General features: G+C 43.3%; 2 protein-coding genes across 3 annotated transcripts in view; both read right to left on the reverse strand.

Annotated features, from left to right (window-relative positions):
* Nucleotides 1–24,786, reverse strand: part of BOC (BOC cell adhesion associated, oncogene regulated) — a 112,087-nt gene that overhangs the window by 75,012 nt on the left and 12,289 nt on the right. The window lies entirely within an intron of this gene.
* The window catches only part of GTPBP8 (GTP binding protein 8), a 172,115-nt gene that overhangs the window by 136 nt on the left and 147,193 nt on the right, over nt 1–24,786 (reverse strand). The window contains exon 11 of one of the 2 annotated variants that reach the window (XR_012074631.1): nt 3,104–3,189. The exons of the other annotated variant lie outside the window; for it this stretch is intronic. The gene's annotated coding sequence lies outside the window, so the exon portion shown is untranslated. The remainder of the gene's footprint in view (nt 1–3,103; nt 3,190–24,786) is intronic. 2 annotated transcript variants of the gene reach the window in all.

A 24,786-nucleotide genomic window follows, 5' to 3' on the forward strand; every position in this document is an offset into this window, starting at 1 on the left:
AGGAAGGAGTAAAACAATGAATCATACAACCCACTGATTTCTTCATTCCCTTAAAAAAAATCCATAAATCTTGTCCTTACTTATCCAGGAGAGGTGAAGACACCATCAGTCCTGTCATTACCTTAAAGTTTCTGAGTGGCTCCTGGGTCCCTTGATATAAGGGGACAAGTGATCCCTGCTCTGGTCCAGCCCACCTCTCCAGCCTGGCTGCCCAGTGGTCCACCTACCTGTATCCTGTGCTGCAGCATCTCTTGGTCCTTCCTCAAAGCATCACACGTTCTCATGCTTCCCAGCCTACCCAATTTCTGTCTTCTCTAACTTAATCCCTTTCTTCTCCTTTGCACTCACTTCTACTTCCTCTTTAAGCTTTCCCTTTCGCATCACTTCCTCTTGGAAAATTTGCCTGAACCGCCCCTCCCTACCTCCACTTGTCCTTCCAAGGAACCCTCTTCTTCCCTTTACTGTAGCATCTACCCTGAGCATTGTAATTGTAACTGAGGGTCCATCTGACTTCTCTTGACTGAAATATTTTCAAGCCCCAAGGCAATTCCTGCTTCATCTTTGCATTCCCAGTGCTTAGCATGATACCTGGCACAAAGTGAGTGCCCACTATAGAAATACCTGAATGAAGAATTAATAAAATCAAGGATTTCTGTCACAGCAGTTGAAGCCTAATGGATCTATGTAGTCTGGAATGTTGAAAGGATACCAATAACTGGTACTGCACCTGAGGTGACATCAATGTTAGGAAACCCCAAATCAGGCTCTTACCTAAAGCATGTAAAGACTGGTTTGTCTTAAGTATAAAGTTGGATGGCTATTATTTAGTATTTTGCATTTAGATGCTAATGGCAAGTTTGAAATGATAGCATATGACTGACTTTTAGCTGTATTTTTATTTTTACTTTTTATTGTGGGATAATTATAGATCCATGAGTTGTAAGATAAAATACACAGAGATTTCCCCCTAACTACAGCATGGTATCTAGCCTAACTGTAGTACAATATATTAATCAAAGATACCTTAACAATATCTTAATTGACTCTGACATAATCATTGGCTTTATTCAGAGTTTGCCAGTTTTACTTGCACACTCATTTGTGAGTAGCTGTATATTTTAAAAATGACTTCTAAGTTATTGTATCTGTGCAGCCCAGCCCCTGAAAGTAAGAGTCTCAGTAAGAGTCAGGACCATGGCCAGTTGGTCCCAAAAAGAAAGGGCTTGAGTCTTTTCCAAAAAGTTTATGGCAACAGGATTCATTCCTGACCCAGTCTCTGCTTTGCACCCTTTTTGAATCCTCTTTGAATGTCTTGTTCCTCCTCTGACAGGTCAAGAAAGGACCCAGATTCTGGAGGATGCATGATGAATTGGAACATTTCCACCTACCCTTTTCTGCCATTGGGTCAACACACTCAGGGGTGGGCTATATCATTTGCAGAGTCCAGGGCAAAATAAAAATGCAGGGTCCCAGTCAGGAGTCAGGAAGTCAATCTCCCCTTATCATATCCACAGCAGAAAGGTGACCCCCAAGGAGCTGTAACCTCCACACCAAGACACACTAGGGGATGGGCTAGAGGCCCACATCCAATTGTCTACTTAAAGTGCTGTGGACCTGCCAGCCTAGGGTGGGGACAGCCACTGCCGTGCCCTTCTCTGAGATGCAGTGGGGTACACACTGTACCCCAACCCTCCCCACACTTACGACCAGGCCCCCACCAGGGGCAGAGGGCAACTGAGGAGCAGGTATGGGGAGGGAGAGCTGGGGCAGGCTAGTGCACCAGGGTTCAAAGGACTGGATGGCTGAGAACTTATCCCAGGGAGGCAGTGGGAGGCAGGGCTGCATGTAAGCTGAGACTCCAGTCTTCCACTGTATGCTTCATTGTCTACTTGAACTTCATGTACAAAACACAAATTCAAAGACAGAATTTCAAGATGGTGGCTCCAGAGATTAAAGCCGAGCAAGAAGCCCTTCTGTGCACAAGGCTCTGTGTGACTGCACTGGCCACACGCCTATGAAACTGCTGAACATGTCAAACTCAAACCTACCTGAAACTGCAACTTTCTACTCTCCCTTGGGACTGGAAGCCTCTCCTTTTTTCTATAGTAGGGTCTAGGAATAATAGCATGGAGCAGTGAAATTTTCTTATATTTGATCCCTCCTCAATGAATATGAGTAATATTAGCAAAGCCCCACTTATTTAGCAGGAAAAAAAAATCTGCTTCTTTCTCTATTTTTTACATTTGTCTGAAGCAAAGCAAAAAAAAGTTCATCTTAAACTGCCTTAGCGAGTAACAGCATGATCAATCTAGCTGTATGAAAAACCTGGGAATCATTTTTGGTGCCTCCTTTTTCTTCACTCTTTCCATTCAATAGTCACTAACTCCTCCAGTGCCACATCCAAAGTCTGCCCAGAATTCATTAACTGCCTTCAGTCCCCTCTGCAACTGACCTAATCCAGACCATCATCATTTCTCATGTGGAACATCACAAAAGCCTCTTGATTAATGCCCCTACTTCCCATCTGCCTCCATTGCTGGTCCGTTTTCCACATTACCGATGGAGACATCTTTAAAAACGGCAAACCTGATTATGCCCTATTGCTCCCTCCCTCCTCTTAAAATTGTTTCGTGACCTCACCACTTTCAGGATGAAATTAAACTCCTTAGCAAAGCACACAAAACCTTTCACACAGTCCCTAGCAAGTATCTCCTCAATATGACTGCCTACCATTCCCCACTCCTGACCCTATGCCCTCCCTCAGCATGTAGAACTTCCTTAGAATGTTCCAGATGGTTCATTTCTCTATGCCTTTGTGTATGTGGTGCCCTTGCTCAGAGGGCCTTTACTGCTTTCTGCATGAAACTCCTACTAGTCCTGCAAACCTGCAAAGCTTAGCTCAGTTGTTAGCTCCTCTGGTCCTCCTTGCCCACCTCACCTCCCAAGCATGTGAGAGGTGCCTGTTAACCAAGGACCCACACCACTTGGTGTTACCCCTCATCACAGCACTTCCTGCACTGCTTCAATAATTATTTCAGGCTGTCATGTTTCTCATCCACAGGGGATGCCATTCACACTGTGGTGTATTTTCAGTTTTCCTTACTTGATGTGAAGCTCTTGAAGTGAGGTCCTCAGCCTTAATCACCAGGCACAACTTCTGGGATAAGGCAGGTAGTGGGTAGCTGTTTGCTGAAGAAAGGAAGAATAGAAAAAAAGGAGAGAGGAAGAACTGCTGCTGCCAGCATGTAACATTTCTTTCTCTCTCGACTCTGGCCCCACACACCCCACCCTCACTAGCTGTTTAACGTCTTGAGAACCTATAGGTCGACAGCACCGCCAATCTGACTGCACAGAGTTGTGCTGCTTAAGTGATGGAAAATAATGATCTGACCAGATCTGAAGCAATGGCTGCATACAGACACAGCTTGGCTTCTCAGCTTGGGGCTTTTGGTTTGAAACACAGAGATGCTGATATTTACCTCCCTCAGGAGCAGAAAAAGGACATTAAGGGCAATACTGATACAATTGAAATACAGTCCATAGTTTACAGTTCTGTAAGGATGTTAGTTTCTTAGTTTTGATTATTGAACTTGGTTGTTAGATCTAAGTGATAACAATAGGGAAACTGGGTAAGGGTATAAGAAAACTCACTGTATTATCTTTGCAACTTTTCTGTAAAGTTACGTAAAATACAAAGTTGAAAAAATGAGTGGGGACCATACAGGTAAGAAGGGAGAGGGAAATGAGAGAGAAAAGGGGGAAAGGCATGTTGGAAGTTCTCTGAGAGTGAACAAAATTCACTGTGGGGTGGAAGAGAGTTCAGAATAGCTCAACAGAGCTAGGAGGTGGAAAATGTTTTTGTAGTTTTGTTTTTTTTTAACATAATGGAAAAAAACAAGTTTCTCATTTTAAGTCACTCACTTAAAAACCAGAGGGCCATTCAAGCAGCCATGGGCTACTGCTGGCCTTCACAAGTGTTAAGGCCTGTTCTGGAGCTGGGAACAGCACCTCCAGGACTTGCTTTGGATGTTTCAAAACAGTGAGTGCTTGGCTAGGGGTCAGGGGCCGGGAGCCAGGTTGGGGTCATGGGCTGGGAGCCAGGTTGGGGTCACCTGGAGAGCCTGGGCACTTGTAGCCCACAAACATCTTAAATAGGGAAGTCAAATCTCAGAGTTGCTTCACTGAGCATGGATACATCACAAGGGGGCTAGGAGTTTGGGTCCAAATGTTGAAGGGCGTCTGTTACCACAGTGAAGCTGTCCGTGCCACCCGGCCTGGGCCAAGTCGCTGAGCCATGCCTTCCCCTAAGTTGAGCTCAAGTGAGTCTTGCCACGTTTGTCTCTGGGATGATGGCCAACTTCCCTTTCTGCTTGCCACACACTTTCTTAGACGCGTCAAGACATCTTACGTGTTCGGAAGCCATTCTACCTATAAGGTGATCTGGGCTCGGTCTGGTTGTCTATTGGAGTTAACTTTCTAGTTTCATTCTCATAGGCAACCTTGTTAGTTGACCAGCAACTTAGACCCGGTTTCCATGACCTCACCCACCACTCTTTCTGTGAAAAATATCTGAAAGGACCAAAATGTTGAGGCAGTGAGCTGTGAAGCTGAGCTACAGCACAGTGTGGAGGTAGGAGATGGATAACTGACATATCTACCTTCCCACCGGACTCCTGGGGTCCCTGCAGCCCCTGTGAGATCATGACTCTTGGCATAAGAAGACCTGAGCCTGGCTTCCGGTGCCGCAATTTCCAGCTTTATCGATTTAAACAAATCACGAAGTTTTAGAGTTTATTTTCTCATCTATAAAATGGGGGTAACAATAATACCCATCTCACAAGATTATTTCAAGAATCAGTAGAGATGTTATATGTGAAAGTACTTTTCAAAGGGGAAAACCCTTTACAAATGTTAATTTTAATTTCACTGTCCCAATACAGTGAAACATATGGCATTTTTTAATGTTAAAAAATCCATAGACATAAATCTTTAGAAACAAATAATTTCTGTAAAGCAATCACTTTTATTTTCTAACTGAAAACATATTTCTCAGGACTTAGCTGTGCAGTCAGATGTGTGACACGGCAATTTTTTTCTACGGCATCCTTAGCAGTGTGAGCGCAGCCTGGTTGCCAGGACCATGCAAACAGAAGCCTGTTGATCGTTAGTCTGTGTACAACGCAGCACTTGGGCATCTCGCTTGGAACTCGCTTTTTAACGTGTTACAAGAGGTGGCGCTTAGAACTGAAAAGAGTATCGTATGCCTGAATGAGTGCACCAAAACGGCAGGCCAGACTGGGGTGTGGACACCCACTTACGTGTGCAACTGCCTTTTTACCTAATTAATCCTCTCCTTGCAAGCCTGAACGCGGCCTGTGAACTTCACATTTCACTGGTAACTAGAACTCTGGGGCCTACAAAACCTGGCAGCTTTAATGGAACGTTATTTGTTCAGGGCCCTTGAAGCAATGATATCTAATGGAGCAGAAGCGAAGAGAAAGTGCCCTGAGCTTCAGTAAGAACAGTTGATTTCCATCACAGATCTGGCCCCGTCACTCCCCTGCTTAGAAACCCTGGAGGACTCCCCTCCTGGACAGAGTCCAAACTCTTCTCAACCAACCCTGGTCTCATCTTTCCACACACTCAGCCACTCCCACTGCCCCCACCACCCATATCCCTAGCCTGCGCTTCTCAAAGCCTGCTTGGCAGGCTACCTGTAAGCAAATAAACTGGCAGTGTTTGTTTAAAATGCAGATATCCCCGCTGGCCCTCAGGGCTACTGGATCTGAATTTCTGAGTGTAGAGACCTCAGGACTCTGTCAAAACTAGCTCCTCCAGCAACTCTTAGAGACAGATGAGGATGGGAGCCCCTGATCTAGCCATGCTCAGCAAACTCTGTTCCTTTGACTCAGTGTACATTTTATTTCTCAGTCCCTCTGTCTTACTCGTCTTCTCTCCACAAACTTCCTGAGGTAAGCTTCCTTTAATTGAGTACCTTCTGAGTGGCAAATGATGCCTGTATGTGAAGGCTTCAAGGCCCAGCTCATATTTATGGCTTCTCCGGGGCCTTTCCTGATCCCTCTCAAACAATGACCAAAAATAACTGAGCACTTAACTATCAGGTTTCACATGCAAAGAGGAAATAGAAATGAATTGATTTAGTCTCTGTCCTCAAGATGCTCACTCAGTGACCGTGCTCTCATACCTCCATCCTTCTAGTCTCTCAGCTGAGGGACTAGACTCAGAACCACATTCCCGGGAGAGCCTGAGGGGCTGGCCAGTCTGCATGGGGAGGCTCTCTGGGCAGTAAGATATGCAGGCGCCGTTATCTCAGCAGGCCTTTCCTTTCTAAAACCTCTCTCACTGGGGGAATGCCAGAGTGCTTTCCTAGTAGGTGTGATTTGGGCACAGGTTTTACAGAGGGTAAAACTGAGGCTCCGGTGTCCTGAATCTCCTCCTCTAGGTCTTGGAGTAAGTAAGCTGTGGCAGGACGGAGTACGTGAGAACTTCTCTGAGCTGTGCTCGCAGGGGTGCCCCGCACGTCCTCGGCCCTTCCTTAATGAGCTCCAAGTGAGAGATGAATCAGTGAACGCTCCATCTGCCTTATAATCTTCTACAAAAATAAACCACCTCTGACAGAACTAGCCTGGAGCCTGAGTCTCTGCTCCTCTGTTGAATGTCCCTCACATTCTGAGACTTCGAGCTTACCCATTTTAGGGGGCGGTCCCTTGTTCTCTTTTCAGACTTTTAGCTTTAATTTGTCCCAACTGTATTGTCCCCTTAATTTTGCAAATTAATTTCTTTAATGACTTTTTTGGGGGGAGGGGGAGTAATTAGGTTTACTTTTTAACTTATTTTTAATGGAGGTGCTGGAGATTGAACCCAGGACCTTGAGCTTGCTAAGCATGCACTCTACTACTGAGCTATACCTGCCCCTGCAAATTATTTTTTTTTTCTTCCTAGGTTTTTTCCTTGGTGCTTTCAAAGTTTCTTTTTCTTCTCTTACCTTATTTCCTTTCTCTCCCCACCACTCCCCTCTCTCCCTCCCTGTGGCCCACATCCTGAGCATGAATGCAGGCAGGATTAGTCCAGCAGGGAACACGCTGTCTGAGACCCATGACAGACGCACTAAAGCGTGCAGCGGTGATAAAAGGCCGCTCTGATGGGCTCTGTCAGGAACCCCTCAGAAACACTGAGGGAAAACATTTGCTAACGCTTTTCCTGGCTCCAGGCCCCCAGGCCCCACAGCCAGATCACCCCTAGAAGAGCCAAGGGAGAAAAGCAGAGAGACTAGAAAGTCTCCTTCCCTCACAGGCACCCTGCACAACAGACTTTTCCCCAGAGCTCAGACTCTTCGGCTCTTTACCTGAAAAGCCCCCTGACTTAAAACTGTGAGTGGCCACGAACTTTGATTTAAGCCCTGGGTTGTTGAAGGAATGCCACAAGGCATCTTAGGAGAGAAGACTGGGTACCTCTTTCTGGCTTGCAAAGAAAAAGACGACTGACAGGAAAAAAGATCCCTTTAAAGCATGTCTAGTCCAACATCCAAGGTGTGTGTGTATATGCACACACGTGTTGCGTGAATGTACAAACATACTAGTGCATCTGTCTTCTAGTTCCCCTCTAGATACATCCAATTAAAAAGGATCTGCCCAGCTCAGAGAGTCTGTGGGTGTGTAGGACAAGAAACAGCACTTGATTTATTACCTAGTGAATCTGGTCTACTTATAGCACAATCTTTTACCCAGATTGACCTAATTAACCAAACAAATAATGATTGATAGACTCCGTGTAGAGGAAATATAAAGATCAAAATAATTCTCCGTATTTACTCATGTTTACACTTTTGTCCCCTTGGATTTATTTTTTTCCCCTAGACCCACTGCCATCCTGAATACTTCCACGGTAGTCACACCAGCCTGTCTGGACAGTGATCACCTTCCTCATTTCATAGGGCTGCAGCCTGGTTATTTAAACACTGTCCCACTGGTACTGTCTGTCTCTGGCTCTCCCTCTCACCCCTTGATTTTTCATCTCTCCATCTCCAATATCCAGGTAGGCAGGGGCCCCAGCTAGGCTAATGGCTGACTGTTGGGGTCTTTTGAGATAATAATACAGGCTGGATTTCACAACCTCAGTTCAAATGTTCTCACTTCTAGAGAGCCTGAATTTTAGCCCTTTTCCAATTAGCACTTTGGCATAAATTAGATTTGCCTGGTTGATATTAAGGTGATAAGTTGCAGGGCTTTAAAGCCTTCCTAGGGAAAAATAAGGTAGTACTAACATCCAATCATTCACCAAATAATATTCGAATGCTATCAAGTACCAAACTCTAAATGCAGTGGGTAGAGGTCTGCATGGCAACCTTTGAAGGGGACTACTTCTTAAAAGGAGAGAAAAGCAAATACAGTCATTTTGTTTGAACAAATAAACCCTGAATTCTTAGCATCTGCCAGCCATTCTGCTTGGTCATGGAGACATGGGTGAATAAAGCAGGTCTCTTCCCTCAGAAGCTCATATAAGCCCTCGGTGATGGATCCTCCGAGAGAGGGTCAGCCAGTGGTCTGGGAGATCCCAGAACTGGAGGCCTGAGGGAGAGTCATGCGGAGGGAGGAGACAAATCAATGAAGTCTTCCAGAAGGAGGTAGCATGTTAGCTGTGGTGTGAATAAAGAGGGTGAAAAATAAGACTTTGAGCTGGAGAGATGGGCAGTAGGGATATTCCGGAAGGAAGATGCAATCTGATAAATGACATAAAGTTGCTTAGAGGACAGACTATTGAGAACGTTCAATGGTAGACAAATTTAGGTTTTCTTTTACAGTCATTAGGGAGCATTAGCGATTTGGAGGAGGAAATTGATATGATTAGAGTTATGGTTTGTGGGCAAAGGTAGAGAAGCTAGAGGACTAGTCAGTTAATTGTAATAATGTAGGTGAGATGCAGTGAGAGTCAGAATTGAATAGTGTGGGTGGGAATTAAAAGAATAGTTGAATATGAGAGATACTAATTTCTAACTGATGTGTGTTCTAGGTGGTAGTAAAGCCATAATTGGGGCTTTAGAGAATAATAACATTAAGATAGAAACCTCTGGGTCAAGGTGGTTGATCAAGCACACACATTTATGGCTTCCTTCCCCAAAATATATTAAATAGTACTAAAAAAATAATAAAAAGTTACCAACCCTCTTTAACCAAGATGGAAAAGGGCATGAGAGGCTTCAACATACTAGTGGAAGAATACAAGTAAATGAAAGAGTAGAGACTGATAGAGAGTGTGGAAGAGACAGGGTGGCGGTGGGTGGTGTACCTACAGAGATCACTGCAGCTCAGGAGGAAGCGGTCTGTCCTGCAGTGCCCTGGAGAAGCCCGAGACCTCAAGAGAGAGCCGGGGCCTAAATACCGGGAGAAAAGGCAAGACTCTGTATGTGTAACAGTCAGCTTTCAATAACTACCCCCCAACTGTGTGCAAAAGTGCCAGGTAGTCAGGTATGTACCTACAAATGGGAGAAGGAAAGGGGTCCACTCTAAAGAAACAGAACAAACTTTTGTGGAAAGCTAAGGGAACTACAGTAGAAGTTGGCACCTATGGCCTTTAGGTCTCTCAAGACAAATGGACTGTCTACTGTCCCCTCACCCCCAGAGGAAATACTTCCTTTTGATCTGCTTCACCTGTGTACACAAAGCTTAAATTCTATCTGCCTGTTGCCTTATATTTGAATATGAATGAGAAACCAAAGATCTTATAAAGGAGAAACATGAAAAGAAACCAATATGAAAAGACAAGAAGTAGGAGAAAATTCAGAGAATCAAGACAGAACTGTAGAGAGAACCTACATCTTGTTTTATGAATGATTTCACAAATATCTCTGAGAATACAATGATTTGTAATTGCTTAAGCAAACAAGAACAGGATGCTACTTAAAAACTCTTAAAACCCTGTCTGCCTAAAAAATAAAACATTAGTGACTTTCCCTTCTGATTTGGGAAATAAAATGTAAAGGCATTTTCCCAGAAAGTAAAATTTAAAACACAAACGTATATAAAGATAAAAGATAAGAGACAAAATACCACCCCAATTGTTCTTATATCTGAATAGAAATATCAAGGTAAGAAACAGAAATAAAAGAAACAAGAGAATTTCACAGACCTGAAGGACATGAGTTCTCATATTTAAAGGTCCCACTGAGTACCAAGCTTGGAGAAGGAAAAGATGCTCATCCAGACACCTAGTTGTGAAAATTTAGAACATCAAGGTGACACAGAAGATCCAAAGGCTTCCAAGAAACGAAAACTGAACACTTAAAAAAACTGCAAATCAGACCAGAGTCAGCATCAGATACCTCAACAGAAATAATTGAACAATCGAGCAATGTCTTCAGATTGTGAGAAAAATTATTTTCCTGACTCTATACCTTGTCAAACCATCTCATTTGAGGATATACAGAAAGAGAGAGAGAGAAGTGGGAGAGAAGAATGGAGGAAAAAAGGGAGTGAGGGAGGGAGGAAGGGAGAGAGAGAAATATATGGTATCCAGAAAACAATGGATCCAAATGCCATCCGCACAGAGCCAGAACAACAGCCGTGCAGCAGATTAAAGAAGCAGAGCAGGAAGGCTGAAGGGGCTAGAAGAAAACTATTCCAGAAAAACAAGTGGGTGGTATCAAAACAAGGAGTTTTGTTAAATGCAAATAAAAAAGGGAGCAGGGAAATATCCCACAAAGGCTATTAGAAACTCCAGGAAAAATCAAACACTAAAAAAAGTAAAGAACTAATCACTGTGAGCCACTTGGTATTATAATGAATAATTATTACATAGCCATAATAATGTTAACATGGTTTCTTGACTTCTAACTTTTAGGGTTATTCTACAGATGAAGAATAGAAAAATTCATTGCCGTTGAAGAACAGAATGTAAATATTACCAACCCTGGCAACCTAAAAGTACAAAGGATAGAAGCTTGAAGATGGAAAAAGGTAAGGGTGTTAATACCCTTATTTCCAAAGTCAGGAGTCAAATATATCTGCAGGTGACAGAGCTATGCATAGAAGTGTAATTTAAATTCATAATGGAAATAAACAGAGGGACTGAGAATAGTAGTAGTGGGTTACACATCTCATGACTCAGTGTGTTCTAGATCTGAAAATAGGCTCAGGTCTGGGAACTGAGCAAGAGATCATGACTTTTTATTAGGATGACTGCCCTCAGCCTTCTGCTCCTCCATCCTTGACTTTTTTTGATTGCAGATGTTAAACAGCATCCTTGTTGGCTGACCATCTATTTGTCTTGTTCATCCTTTATTAATCCCAGCAACTCCCAACCCACTTATGCTAGTTTAACCCTAGTTATTAGCCTAAATTCAGAAGAGGACTTGGGGGCAGTTCTTGGGGGGTGTGCCCTCTGGGGGAGGGACCTCTGCAGCATCTTTCAGCACAGGGACTAACGAGGAGGAAGCCAACTCTGCAAACTCTGAAAGTTTAAAGAAGTGGTACTTGTAGAATTAAAATCTTAAGGGGCGTCTGTCTTATTGATACCTTGCTGATTCAAGGTACTAGTATTTTCCAACGAGGCCCTTGATTTTAGCATTGCAGACCTGTCTTGCTGAGCACTCAAATGTCTCTGGAGCTCTGCAACTTTAACTATGAGATTTATTTTTTGCTCTTAGATGCATCTTTGTAAGCTACCAAAGAAGCCTTCTGGCTCTCACATTTAGTCCTTAGCTGCTTACAAATGGCCTTGTTTCTCATCATTCCTCTGCAGGGATCAATACATCTCAGCATTATATAAGACTCCACTCTCTTTGTAGGCACTGTTGAAAAACCCTCATGGTTTTTCAAATTCTTAGCTCATTGCACCTACCATGGCATTGCCCTCCATGGAGACATTTTCACCTCCTATGAAATCTTCAGGGATAGGACCACTACCGTGTGACCATCTGTGCCACACAATGTCACTTATAATGGTGTCCTCCTGGCCCACTGTTCATCAAAGGAGTCAGCCTCAGAAATCTATTACCGCCCCTAGTCTTGGACCGTTCCTGGCACCACTGTGTTACTTTAGGTCCCCGTTTTATAAATCATGACACTGAGACTTAGGATTAAGTCTTAGGTTAAGGATTTTGCTAAAGACCACACAGCACAGGATTTGAACCCACGTCTGGGTCTGTGCTCTTTCCATAAACAAATGGGGAAGAGGTGACTGATGGATGAAGGCCCTGTGAGGGTGAGCCATCTCCTGATCCTTGGCCTGTAGGCCAGCCTAAACAATGCCTTGGCCCAACGGAGTTCCCAAGGATGGAAGGGGCCAGTGTTAGTCATTGTTTAACTGTATTATACATATTTAGCCTTTAAAATCTTTTCTGAGAAGTCATTTCTTTCCACTCCCTTAATTATTCTTGAGTATCTTCCTGTAACAAAAATACACGGAGGAAGATGCCTGTGGCTGAAAGCTGAGGCCTGTCTGGGGCGGGACTGGAAGCTGGACAAAGTCAGCAGCCTGTTTTCCACGGAGGTGGACGGAGCGCGTACTGTCCGCCCTGTGCAGACGCCCTGCCCCGGACCCGCCCAGAGGCAGCCGGCGACTCCCTCTGTTTATCCTCACAGCCTGAAAAGCACTCTTTGCCGACAAGCGTAATCTTTCTTGATAAACACATTAACTTTCTGTCTTAGCTCAGTGGAGTCGATCCCTGGATACAAGCTCTAATAATATTTTCTTTCTCTATGGTGACTTCTTCTGGGTTGGCTTAGACAGTAGAGGAGAGAGCGGTGACCAGCGTCCACAAGAACAGCAGTCTTTGGCCTCAACGTGAATAGGCTCACAATGTGCTTTTCTGCTGCCACCGATGGGCAGGTGACCACTGAGCAGGCCAGGGTGATGACTGAAGAAGCTGTGCAAAGGGAGAGTGAGGAGCAGAGGAGCAGAGTCTCGGGGCCAGGAAGGGTCCTGGGCAAGGTGTGGGGAGCTTGACCAAGATCACCCCTGCTCAGCTCAGCTTACTGTAAACTGCTTGAGTCCAGCATCTCTGAGCCTGGGGTTGACAGTACAAGATCGTATCCACCCCGCAGGGAGTAAATAATAACAAGCAGATTAAGTACTTAGCAAGTGCCTGGCAAGCACTGAATGCAAGTCAGCTATTTATTAAGAACCTAGTGTACCTAGTCTCCGAGGATGAATTTATTCTGACAGAACTTGTGAAACAAAAGAGCTTTGAATCCATATATAGTTAGATCCATCCATCTTCCCCTTTCTTTTTTGTTACACCTCCCCTATGATGTAAGTATATACCTCTATTTTCTTTTCTTCCCTTTTTTAAAACATTCTTTATTGATTTATAATCATATTACAATGTTGTGTCAAATTCCAGTGTAGGGCACAATTTTTCAGTTATACATGAACATATATACATTCACTGTCACATTTTTTTCTCTGTGAGCTACCATAAGATCTTGTATATATTTTCCTGTGCTATACAGTATAATCTTGTTTATCTATTCTACAATTTTGAAATCCCAGTCTATCTCTTCCCACCCCCTGCCCTACCTCTATTTTCTTAGAGTTCTTTTATGGTTTACCTTTTTGTTTTTATGTTTACCTCCTTAATCTATCAGGAATGTATATGGTATAAGGTAAGGAGATGATAATTTAATTTTTTCCCAAATAAACACTTTCCCCAAAGCCATGTAATGATTTGAGATAATACCTCCCTCTTATACTGATGCTCCATGCATTTGGGTCTATATATTTTTGAAGCAACTTCTGCACTAACATTTCTCAATAATTTAAAGTTAACTGTTTCCCACATTAAGGATTCCTATTCAATAGTTCACATTTAAAATCCTGCTCAAATTATTACTGCCTCTAGAATGGACTCTATATTCTGCTGCTGAAAGAGTAACATAGACCAACTTTCTGGAGAGCAGTTTGATTTGAAAATGTTTATTCACCAAAGTTGTTCCACTACTGGCAGTTTTTCCTCATGAAATATAAATTCGGACAAACATTTATGCATACATGTATGTTTATATATTTATGTATAAAGCTGTCTGTGCTGCCATTACTTGTAAAAGCAAAAAGTGGGAAATGGTATTTTTTGAGAGGTATTATATTACACTTACAGAATGGAATATTGTAAGTTATTAAAACTCATGTTTCTGAAAAAAAACATAGGAAATACATTTTTATATTAAATGAAAATGCAGTATACAAACTTTTATGTATAATATTATCTCATTATGTTTTTAAAAATTAGCTTTAGTCACAGTGGTCTCCTTTCATTTCCTTGAACAAACTCTTTCCAGCCTCAGGGACTTTGCATATTCTGGTTCCTCTCCCTGGAAAAGTTTTCCACCTGTTCATTCTAAGGCTGGCTGTTTTTCACTCTTTAATTCTTTGCATAAATGTATCTTTTTGGAGAAGCTTTCCCTAACTACTGTATTAAAAGGAGATCCAGCTTCCCTCCCCCATTAGTCTCCATGTTTAAGTATCTAATTATCCTTTCCACATGGGTGAATTCTGCCTTCCCTTTTGGAAAGGTTGTTCCTAGACATTTAAGACCACATTTTTTCTATTTTCTCTCCAAAGCACCCATTCCTGTGGTCTGAGCACATTGAATAGGCACTGAATATTGTCCAACCTAGTTTTCCATTTCCTAAAAGTTTTAAATCACCTGATACATCCTTTAAATAATCCATATGCAAAAGCATCAAACTGGAACCTTATTTTACATGACTCACAAAAATTACCTAGAAATGGATTAAAGACTGAAATGTAAGACCTGAAACCATAAAACTCCTAGAAGAAAACATAGGGAGAAGCTCCCTGACATTGGTCTTGGCAATGATTTTTTTTGGAATGACACCAAAAGCACAAGCAACAAAAGCAAAAACAAACAAGTGAGACCACATCAAACTGAAACACTTCTGCACAGGAAAGAAAACTATCAATAAAATGAAAAGGCAACCGACAGAATGGGAGAAAATATTTGCAAATAATATGTCTGATGAGGGATTAATAATCAAAATATTTAAGGAATTCATACAACACCATAGCAAAAAACCCAAATAAAATAGACTTACAAACGGGCAAAAGACCTGAACAGACATTTTTCCAAAAAAGATATACAGATGACTAACAGATACATGAAAAGGTACTCAAAATCACTAATCATCACAAAAATGGAAATCAAAACCACAATGAATGAGCTATCACGTCACACCTGTTAGAATGGCTATTACCAAGAAGACAAGAGTTAACAGATGCTGTGGAGGATGTAGAGAAAAGGGAACCCTTGTGCACTGTTGGTGGGAATGTAGCTTGGTTCAACCACTGTGGAAAATACTATGGAGTTTCCTCAAAAAGTTAAAAATAAACTACCATATGATCAAGGGATTCCACTTCTGGGTATATACCCAAAGGAAATAAAATTACTATCTCAAAGATACATCTATGCACCTCCATGATCACAGCAGCATTATTCATAATAGCCAAGACATGGAAAGTGGAAATAACCCAAGTGTCCATTGATAGAAGAATGAATAAAGAAAATGTGATATTATTTAGCCATTTTTAGGAAGGAAATCTTGCCATTGGAGACAACATGGATGAGGCATTATGTTAAATGAAATAAGTCTGAGAAAGACATACTGTATGATCTCACTCATATTGAATCTAAGAAAAAAAACCTGTACTCATAGAAAGAGTAGTTTGGTGGTTGCGGGGAAGGTGGTCAAAGGGTACAAACTTCCAGTTATTAGGTAAGTTCTGGGGATCTAATGTACAGTCATGGTGACTATAGTTAATTTAACTATACTATATTGTATACTTGAAAGTTGTTAAGAAAGTACATCTTAAAAGTTCTTGCCACGCATAAAAAGTGTAACTGTGTGAGTTGGTGAATATGTTAACTAACCTTATTGTGGTAATCATTTCACAATATATATGTATATCAAACCATCACATTGTACACCTGAAAGTTACACGTTGTTATATGCTAATTGCATCTTAATAAAGCTGGGGAAAAAAGAAGCATCTCAGTGTGCAGACACTGTGATCAGGACGACCTGTGCAGAGGAGTAAGTTGCTGATGATCAAACTTAAGGCTAGCTGTAAAACATGAAACAGTGATGTAATTCTGGAGGGTGTATGTCAACAGCAGGGTGCCCTCTGCCACCTGTATGCCTTTCAAGTCACATCAGAAAGAGGAGGAGAGTCTGGAGAGAGTGAAATGAGGCTGGGAATCATAGTCAGATAGATGCAGCTTCTCTTCTAAGTAGACAAGGCCCTGGATAATTGGACCCAGGTGACTGGGAGAGAGGCCGCAAAGCTTTCAAGGTGTAATCAAGCCTACTTAAGATTATAAACAGCATGTGTCCTTTGCTTGTTAGAGATCCCTGGGCCTCCACTCTGACGGGAATCTCCAGTTCCTCCCTTCAAACTAAATTTCTCTTTCCTCGCCTCCTCCTGCTGTTTCCCATAACCCAGTTCCCATGGCTTTTGTTCTTCCCACTCCTGAAGGGCTACTGCTTCAATCCCTTTCCCAAACCCAGCATCAATCAGATGTCTCTCCAGCCCATGAAACACGGTACCAAGGACTGCTGAGGTGGAGCTCCAAGTGGGCAAAGTGCATCACAAAACCATGGTGATCGCTACCCCAGTGAACTTCGCAGTGATCGGTGATCACCAAGCTCCCAGCACAATGCCTGCCCCACTGGAGTTCAAAAACCACACCAAGGACTCGTCACAGCCAAATCTGACAGTCACAAGGACATGCAGTTTTGACAGTTCTGCCCAACCTTCAGGACCCATGAAACACCAGTCTTTCATTTTCTTGAGGCTCAAATTTGAGTCTCCTCTTTGTGAGGCTAATCCGTGGGGACTCATGATTGAGTCGAGTCGAGTCGACTGCTCAGCATCGAGATTTCTTATATCACGTGGGCAGGGATACAAGCTTTCCTTAGGGGAACAGAAGGGACCCCTAACATTTTCACTTAAAACCCTACCATAACTTTGGGGGGAACTGACATGCTATGGAGGCAGGTAGAAAAGTGGAGATCCTCTTGATTTTCGTGGGTCTGTTATGGTCCTTATTTTCTAACTGTTCCCCTAGGTTCAAAAACAGAGCAAGAGAAACTCCGTGTCCTCTCTGACAAGATTAATTTAGTGTTTTCAGGCTGTCAGAGGGTCAGTAAAGTTGCTTAGAGGAGTGTCCCATTTATAGACCTGAGCCACAGAAGTGGGCAAGCCTGCAACATGCCCCCAACCTGTGTCCACAGGCTGCCTTTCCCTTCCCCGGAGGGAAGAAGGCTCCTGTTGCAGGCTGCTCAGGGGTCAGCGGTCATCAATCCAGGGCAGGCCTCCAAGGACCCTGCCTGCCTTCACGCCCACGTGTGGGTGGTTAACGCAGTGCCTCCTCCCCTGTGGAGAATTAATTGGAAATGTTACACTTCAAGAGGAAAAACAAGAGTAATGGAAAAGGCATCCGTGTGTGACCAAAGCCTTAACTGAAAACAGGCTTTCTCCTCTCTGGGTCTGGGAAAGTAGAGAGGAGCAGCAGCCAGAGAGAGAGCAAGTGCGCATCTGGGGACGGAGTGACGTGGTCTGTGTGTGTTGAGAGACGGCATTCGAAGGGGTTGGGAGGTATGGGGAAGTTGAGGAGAGGGAAGGTTGGTGTGAAGAATGAGGAATGAAGCCTAGTTGTGGTGGGTGGTTTCTACTTTCTTTTGGGGTTGGGGGAGGGGAGGAGTGATGGAAGTAGGATAAGCTAAGGTTCTAGCTGGTGGCATCTTAGGAAACTGGGGCGTAAGTAATTCAACAAATACATAGTCAGTGCTGCTTTAGGTGTATCTGCTATTGTAGTAGGGAAGAACAAGTCCGACTCCACACTAGCTCTGTTCCTTTAGCTCTAACTCTGTGCTCTATTTCCAGTGCTCAGTCATACTGGTTCTGTACTTTTTGTAAAAGAATGTTGCCTATAGCCTGAAATATATGAGGCAGCCTATTCTCAAGGCTCTGACCTTTAAGGATATTAACACCTCCCTATTCATATAAAGATAAAAAGTTGTAGAATAGAAAATAACATTTGTCTTATTGGAGGTTTGCAGGGACACCATGACGTGGTCAGCTGCAAGAACAAAGGATTCTGACACCAAGAAGTCTGCAATAACCAACCACACTCCCTCTCCTTTTTAGTATAAAAGGAGCCTGAATTTTGGCTTGGGTAAGATGATTTGCCAGGACTTTAGTCTGCCATCTTCCTGGTCTGCCAACTTTCTGAATAAAGTTGTTATTCCTTGCCCCAGCACCTCATCTCCCAATTTATTGGCCTGTCGTGCAGTGAGCAGAACAGGTTTGGACTCGGTAACACTATTCTCTTCTGAACTCTTACCTATCCAGACAAGCTCAGCCCTCCCTGGGCCTCTGCCCCAGCTTCTCCTGGCTGCCCTTCTCCTTGCCCCTGGTACGCTGCCCTTATTTTTATAGAGAACCATTTTTTTTTTCTCAAACCAAACCTATGGGGACTGTAAAGTCCGAATACTGGAAACAGAGACTCTTGGCTTGGTATGTCTCTGGCCCCAGTCTGTTGTTTTCAATTGCATTAATTCATTCCATAAACTTTTACTCAGTCCATTCGGGGCCAGACATGATGCCAAGCACTGGAAATAAAGACACAGTCACTTTCCTCTAGACTCATGAGAGACAAAGAAATGTGCAACTGGGATACATGGTGATAAAATCGTGAGATCCCGCAAGATGGGCACCTAACTCAGTCTGAAGAGACGTGAAAACTTCTTGGAGATGACATCTGAACTGACTCTTGAATGGTGAGTGGGGGCTGCATACACAAAAGAGGAAGAGGGCAGCTTGGAGAAGAAGACTGGGCTCCTCTGATGTGGGGGAGCCCAAGCCTGGTCATCGATGAGATATCACCAGTAACACCTACCCCACAGGAGGTCGTGAAGATTATAAAACAACGTAAGTTACCAAGTGCTGTGGAAGGCCCAGCTTCTGGCTCCTCCGGCCCGGTGGCCTGCGGCTTGGGCTTGCTTTCTTCAGCCCCTTCCCGTGTGACCACAGTGCCAACTCCCAGCACTCAGCTGCTCAGCCTCTGAGATCTCAAACCATGAAGGTCCTTGTGCCTCAAGCTGTCACTGTCCCCGCTCTCTCCCACTCCTGCCAGGGCTGGACTGCCTCTGTACCCACTTTGTGAACTTTAGTCCCTTGACATTCCCCACCTCAGTTTGTCTGCCCCATGGCCTTGCTGGCCTTCTTCCCCATGTGAGATGCCACGCCCAGCAAATGAGTGACGTCTCTGGCCTCATCATCACCACCCTTGCCTCTTGGCTCCCACCGTATGTACCCCTACCCTTGTTCAACCACGCTGTGCTCTTCAGGTCCTGCTCCTGTCATCGGTGCAGCCTACAGAAAGCACGGGCTGCTTAGCTCCATCACACTGGGTGCTTGCCCATCACACGGGGCCCTTGCTACTTCTTTTAAATTTGTTCCTATGGAAATAAGTCAATGCAGGCAAAGGGCCTAGCACTTAGCCTGAAACACAGTAAAAGCCCAACGTGTTCATTTCCCTCTCCTCCTCGCCTGATTCCTTATCAATCACTAGCAGTGCCAAAACCAAACCTTCTCCATTCCTCTCACATCTCTGATTTCTCCAGGCCTAAGCTTTTGCCAACTGGCACAATTTTGTTCCACTTCCTAATTCTCAGCATACATGTAGTGATTGCGAGAACATGGCCTCAATCAGCTAACCTGGTCTAGTCATGTCTCTAAGCCTCAGTTTCCTCTTCTGTAAAATGGAAATTATAATAGATATTATAAAAAGTACCAGTGCCATAGGGCTGTTCAGTGGATTAAATAAGATAATATGTGTTGAGTGCTTAGGACAGGATCTTTTACACAATGGACTTTGTAAATGTTAGTTGGTATGATGGCGATGATAATTTTTGATTTTTTTATTTTCTCTGTTTCAGAGAAACAGAGCAGCCAAGAGCAGACTTGCACTTCAGATTCTGTCCTCTCCCAGTCCTTAGAAGACCTTCCTCTACAATAAACGTCTCTTCTTCAAACTCTTCCTTTCCACTGTCTTCTACTTCTGAACCTAAAATCATGTCAAGTCTTCCCCATCCTTAAAAAAAAAGTACATCTCAGCTGGGCTATCTCCTCCACTTTCTATATCTATTCCTCAAATCACGGTCACACTTATCCAAATGGTATTTAGAATTACAATATTTCTCTCTACCCTCTCCACCAGTGCTCACGCATAAATCCTTTGAAATATGGCTTCTACCCTCAGTGGTCAACAAAGCCCACATTAGCTTTCTTCAGGATCACCGACCTTTTCCCAACCTTCATCCTTCTCAAATTATCTGTGCAGCATCCTCTGATGTTGGTTACCCCGTCTAGAAGAAATTCCCCTCTTTTGGCATGCTTGACTCTGTTTCTCCTGCTGTTCCTCCCTCCTCTTTGACCACTAATTTGTTTCTTTCTCTGGTTCCCCTTCCTTCTGTAAATACTTAAACATGCATGTCTAAGAATCAGACCTCAATCTTTTTTTTTTCTTGCTTTACATGGTCTCCTAGGAAAACTCATCTGCTTCCATGACTTTAAGTCACCTCCCTGATGATACTTTTCAAATCTTTGTCTCATTGGCACAACAACTTTGAAAAACACTTTGGTGTTATCTTGAAGAGCTGACCATCTGTATGCTGTATGAGCCAGCAATTCCACTTATACTTGGGGATAAGGCCAAGAGTAACTCTTACAAAGCATGTACCAGGAGACTTGTGAAAAAATGTTCATAGCTCACTGTTCAGGATAGCAAGGAAACTAGAAACAACTCATATGCTTAATGACAACAGATAAGTAGTGTATTTTCACCCAGTGGAATATTATACAGTAGTGAAAATTAATGATGTTCAGCTTCACGTAACATGTTTGAACCTCAGTGACACAATGCTGAATGACAAAAGTAAGTTCCAACAGACATTAGAGTATAACCAGTTATAAAGTTCAAAAGAAAGCAACTTTTTAGACAGGAATATATAGAAACAGAAAACAAAGCAAAGGAATTTTAGCCACAGAAATCAGGATCATGGCTTCCTGAGGTGGAGGGATGGGATATGGATGAACACTTGGGTAGATGTGGGTTATTGGTAAGGGCTGCTTCTTGTGTCGGGCTAAAGGTTCATAGTGTTCATCATACTATTAAAGGTAAACTACACAAGATAGGGTTGTGCATGAATCAACGGTGAAGAAGATCAAGTTCTAACCTCTCTCCTAAGCGCTATTCCTGACTTTCAAATTGCTTACTGGCGTCTTCAATTGGTTATTTCATTAGCTCTTGAAACTCAAAATGTGGAAAACTGACTTTCCATTCATCTTCAAATGTGCTTAGCCTCCTTAATTCCAAAGTTTTATAAATAGCCTTCATCTCCTCCAAGGCAGTTTTGTCTATACCTGGACTTCTAAATGACTCTCTATTTCCCCCTAATTTAGCTATTTGCCAAGTCTGACTTTCATCCCCTCAAAAAATGCATTTAGAAAGAGGCAGAGCCAGAATTTTGACCTCTATTGTTTGTTGCCACAGCCTACACTTTTAATCACCTCTGTGATATTGGCTCAAAGTAATCCCTAGGCAATGATCTCCAGCACTGAGGCCTGAGGATTCATCTGCCCTTCCCAGCAGGGAAGCCGAGGCACCAACCTGCTCTCACCACAGTTCCTACCTTCTGTTGAGCGCTGGCCTCTCCAAATCCAGGCTGCTGAGCACCCAGACCCACCCCCTAAAGTCCTGCCCAGTGTTCTGGCTTTGACAGAATTTGCCAGGCTTGTTGGACGGCTCTTCAGGCCACCCTGTAGGGAGGAGGGCTACACTAGGCTCAGTGTTGGTGGGAATAAACAGCTCTTGTGAGCAGCTGGGATCAAGGTGGACTCCGCCAGATGGAATCCCTGGCTTTTTCTCTTCTTGGGCCCTGCTGAGCATCAGTCTCCAAGAGCAACCGTAGAGAACAGCCCCAGTGGGTTCCGACAACAGCAGTGGGGAGGGAGGCTGGGCCAGCGGGGATGAAGGGGGTTGCAAGCCTCAGCAGCCACTTCTCTGCCTGGAGAAGCGAGTACTCCTAATAAGGACACAGCAGTTCCTGTTTACAGCTGCTCCAAACATCCCTCACCCCACAACCCATTGCGAAAGAGATGCCAAGGCCCAGCAAGCTTTTCTGTTTAAAGCCTCCTCTGACTTCGCAGCTGGTCAGTTCTGCAACCTTGCTGGATTCCGGGCCCTGCTCCCTCAGAGAACAGGCATGTTCTCTCCAGGTCTCTTAGCTCCAGTTCCCTGCCCTCTTTTCCTTCTTTTGTGTGCACCCACGTGGCTCCCCTGGTGAGTTTGAGCAAATGAACAATGAACACCTACAGACCGTCTGGAGAAATCATTAGCCTTTCTTCAGATGTCTGGTCACCAAACACAGGAATTCTTCAAAATGCAAAGTAGACAATTCCCAAGAGATTGCCTGCAAAGGGAATTTGTGTAATTCAAACCCTACAGCTTCGGGTCCCATGAGAAGAGGCGTTTCCTAACCGGCCCTGCCAGGCATCAGGAGGCAGAGGCAGCTTAGGAGATGAAGGGTCTCAGGATATAGAAGGGAGACGCCATCTATAGGAAAGTCGTGTTTTTTTAGGAAGCTTGGGGAAACCAACCCCCGCTCCGCCCCGTTTTTTCCCTGAAACACTCAATAAACATTTACTAAGGATGTATAGTGTAAAATCGTGCTGTTCCAGGACTGTTTGTCTTCTTGAGATTTTTAAAGAACTGATTCTTGACTACTAATTTCTTTTTTCTCCTTTCCTTTTATTCTCACTCCGTCTTTACTGCCTTCATCAAAGGGACCTAGCTCCCCCTCTAAGGATTGGGGCCATGTAAAAGCACTTTTGGTTGCAAGGAAGGAAGAGAAAGCTTTACAGTGACCTCTGAGATAGCAGCTGGGCTCCAGAGGTATCTGTGTCTTGTGATGTCAGCTCTGCAGGTAATTAGCTCTGGGACTTGGAGTAAGGGGTGAAATTCTTAATCTACAGTATAGAGGTCGAAACGGTTACCTCATAGAGTGGTGACGAGAATTAAATGAGATAATATATATAAAACACTTAATATAGTTAGCATTTTAATAATCAATAAATTTTGGTGATTATTATTAGTATCATTGTCTCATCTAACTGGAACTCATATAAGAACCTCATCTATCTGGAACTTAGCCCAAAACTAGAAAGTAAGTCAAAAGAAAAAGATCTCTGAGCAACTAAAATTAGTGTCTGTGGGCTGGAACCTAAATACTTTATTCACAGATGCGATTCTTATTTTGAGCCCATTTAAGATTGCATATAGAATTATATCAAGCTCACAGCAGATGAGGAGCAGCAAATGAAACAGGGAAGCAGGTGGAGAGCATTAAAGTGTGAGAGCTGAATTCTGATGATTAGAAACTAAAACTATAGGATTAAGACATAAGAATTATAAGCACATAGAATCCAGGGGCATTTAGAATTGGATGAATGACTGAATACCCAATGGGTGATGGATTCTCTCTTGGGTTATTGGCCATACTGCTCAATTTCATCCTCACAGCACTCCTCCACAGTGTGTATTTTTATCTCTGATATTACAAAGGTAAACATGGAGGTTCACAGAGTTTAAGAAATTTGTCACAGAGCCAGGAAGGGGGGCATACCTCAGAGCCTGCCTGCAATGAAAGTTCCCACATTTCTGATCTTCCACACTCTCTCCCATATGGTTTTTTTTAGATCTCTAAAGGTCCCAATTCTGTCTGTCCATCCTTCCTCCCTCCCTCCCTCCCTTTCTTTCCTTCCTTTGTTCCTTCTACTCATCCACTTGATAACTGAAACAGTCCCTGATCAGGGTACTTAAAAATAAAAAGCTTATTTTGAATGATTTTAGACTCACAAGAAGCTGCAAAAATAGTCTTCACCCTTCTCCCAGCTTCCTCCGATATCATTTTCTGTTAAGTACAGTCCATTATCAAAGCAAAGACACTAATGCCTGTACAAGGCCATTAAATGGACTACAGACCTTATTTGGATTTCACTAGTGTTTTGCAGCATTCATTTCTCAAGGAACTTACAGTCTAGTATTTCGTTTATTATAGCATAGCTTGTAACTGGCATTCCTCAAGTGAAATCAAGTTCATATTTAAGAAGTTAAGAAAAGGTAGGTACATGCCTTTGGAAAAGACTGCATTCAAAATTACTGAAAGAGAGTTTTGGCACTTAAAGGGGTAAACCCTTTGCTCTCTGGAACATTTAGCTCTTTCAAACAATAAATTTTCCAAAGCATTCTAGATAGCCAGAGGTGATAGTCTATGATTTGTCTTCAGAATATGATGGAATTGGCTAAGTCCTTAGTGATATAGAAATCTTGTAAAGAATTTAGTCCATGTTCAAGGTGTCCATATTTAACTGTGCAGAGGTTTTCCCACCACAGTGCTCTTCAGTTTCCAAAATGCATCAGGATGCCACATTACAGTGTGGGCGGAGTATCTGTAAGTCTGGCGATCTCAATTCCTTCCATGTGTGCCACGGAATTTAAGTGCTGGAATCAGGCATTTCTGAATACAATTTTCCGTATGTAGATTCACCACTACCCGCTGGAACACACACATCTGATCTAGCCTAGGGAGATATGAGATTACTCTTTTCTTTCATTTTGAGAACACTTAGTGATCAAAAGTGAGACGCGTGGTCCGCCAGTTCTGATCTAGGCGTGCGCAGAGCAGG

This window comes from Vicugna pacos, chromosome 1 (assembly GCF_048564905.1).
Source record: "Vicugna pacos chromosome 1, VicPac4, whole genome shotgun sequence".
In the NCBI taxonomy this organism is placed as follows: Eukaryota; Metazoa; Chordata; class Mammalia; order Artiodactyla; family Camelidae; genus Vicugna; species Vicugna pacos.